The sequence below is a fragment of the Aplysia californica genome, unplaced genomic scaffold (assembly GCF_000002075.1).
Source record: "Aplysia californica isolate F4 #8 unplaced genomic scaffold, AplCal3.0 scaffold00074, whole genome shotgun sequence".
Lineage (NCBI taxonomy): Eukaryota > Metazoa > Mollusca > Gastropoda > Aplysiida > Aplysiidae > Aplysia > Aplysia californica.
In genome coordinates, this window is record NW_004797344.1 from 931,822 (window position 1) to 934,186 (window position 2,365).

The following is a 2,365-nucleotide window of genomic DNA, read 5'->3' on the forward strand; positions in this document are numbered from 1 at the left end:
GCAAAGGACTAATGGTCTTGCTACGGATCAAGGACATCGTAACAGATGTTCGACATGAGCTCACTGTACCTTGTTGGGAGCGTTTCTTGATGACGTCTTTTACAACAGCGTTTGTGTACGTTTCGTGTGAAGATTCATCGCATTGAAATGTGGAGGTCGCCCGAGCAGCTTTAGATCTACAATGTTGTCGTACCCGGCCCTCTGTGTCACCCGTGTCACATAGCGCTCAGAATAGCAGCATTCCGACTGAACATCTCTTTTATTTCTACCCCAGGTAGGTGTCCTTGTCATGGCCCAGAGTACAGGAAGGTGACGAATGACATCACGTGCAGAAGGCGCGGTGTGCCAGTATTCTGTTTTCAAAGTAAATTAATCATGTTTTATCAATTATACACGTCCTTTTGATTTTTTTGTACATTAACTTGTGACCAAAGACGTTTCCCGCCTTTAACTAGTACAGATAGGATATTTTGAGCGTTGTTTTACATGTTGCATTAACTGTTACATTGACTGGGGAGTTGAGGTCTTGCTTTTAGCGAAATGTCAGGAAGCGTAGTTTTTTCAAAGTTTAGTATTAGTAATAAGAGTTTTACGGCACTTTCATGTCTTATCAAGTATACATGGCCTTTTGTTTTGTTTGTACATGTACTTGTGATTGAAGAAGCTTCATGCTTTTAACTGATAGAATATTTCTTGGGACTGTATATATATATATATATATATGTCCCTCTGACGTCGGAGTGGAGTTCTACTTTTTGGAAAGCTGTCTAAAAGCAAATTAAAACTTTTCAGTTTAGTTTAAGTAAATGTTTTTCGTCTCTTGCGATGCAAACATGTCATAAAAGTGCAGAAGATTGGAGGTGATACTAGAGAGTAACATACACAACAAGGAGGGATAGTGATGACAGAAGTTTCATAAGAAAGAAGAAGCCAACCAGACGAGAGCACCCGCCAACCACCGACTCTGACATGTTTGAACACTTCGGTTATTTGCTTTGTTACAGACGTAAGAGCCTGTTTCTCGTTTGTGAATTGCTTACATATATTACGTCTCAGTCAAAAACATCTGTCCCAAGTTCGTATAAACTGGTCCATTACCCTCGTTATACATTCTAGTGTAACTGTGATCTATTTATTTATGGTAAACATTTTACACTCTCTTCTTCATATATTATGTCATCAAGGAGGCGGGCTGTTTTCCTCCGGCCCGTCAAGGTCAACCCGGGCTGAGCGAGAAACATCTCGGCGGAAAAGTGGAGAGACGCAAGATTAGATATTGTCCCTACTTTGCAATTAGCTCATGGTTTGTGGATACAAACTGCTAGGCCGACCGTTAAAACAAACACGCAAACACTGACAGGTTAATCGTGATTAAAGGAACTGATAACATTATTGGAAACAAATATATATGAGGCTGGTGTGACGAGGGTTTCAACTTTAATGAGTTTGCTTAAAACAGTGGCCTGAAAATCTGAAACGTAACGCTTATTTTAAAAAAATAGAGAAATTTGGTCATCAAATTCCATACAAAGCGACGATCATCATATCGATGATTCGCAAAAATAAAGAGAAAAGTTAAGAGTGGGGCTGAGAGGGAGGAATGGGGGGGGGGGGGGTAATTTCCACAGGATCGACTCCGTGGCTGTGACTAAGAGATAAGAAGATTGAAGGATTTCGACGAGGGAAGCGGAAAGGATGAATGATTGTGTAACTAAAAAAGCCTATTCTGTTAAAGCTTTAAGTCGTCTGGTGCTGAGTGCAGCTCGCTAAACGGCGGGAGAAAAAAGTCCCTTTCCTTAGCACTCAGTAAATAGGTGGTTAATCGAAAATGGGAAAGAGAAAGAGGGGAAAAGGGCGGGTGATCCGGGGGGGGGGGGGTAGAGGGCGGTTTAGACTTATTATCGTACAATGTGTACTTCCAAAGCAAGGGCGAAAGAAAAATATTTCGCAATAGTTTCCGCTGTGACATACTGATTGATCTTTAGACGCCCTTTTCGCGAATAATAACCTTTGTGGTTTTTGCAAGAGTTTAAACACATTTTAAAAAGTAAATGGCCTTGGCAGTCTTGTGGTTGGTTACAGGACTCGTAATCGTGAGATTGTAGGTCTGGGGGCTCGAGGCTCAGTTCGGTCAGATGTTGCGTCCTTGGAAAAGACACTTTTCACGAATTGTCCCTTTTGGTTCCGTGCTATATATAGGGGATGGACGTCACATCCGAGGCCCCGACTCTTAAATAGTCCAACAGTGTTATACAATCTCGCACATTATAAGTCAAAGATGATAATCATAACAAGCGCAACAACAACAATAATAATAATATAATAATAATAATAATAATAATAATAATAATAATAATAATAATAA

The 2,365-nt window shown here is 40.4% G+C and overlaps 1 protein-coding gene across 1 annotated transcript in view; it reads right to left on the minus strand.

The window, feature by feature from the left end:
- Positions 1-2,365, minus strand: part of LOC101857936 — a gene marked incomplete in the record, with an annotated part of 95,305 nt that overhangs the window by 67,100 nt on the left and 25,840 nt on the right.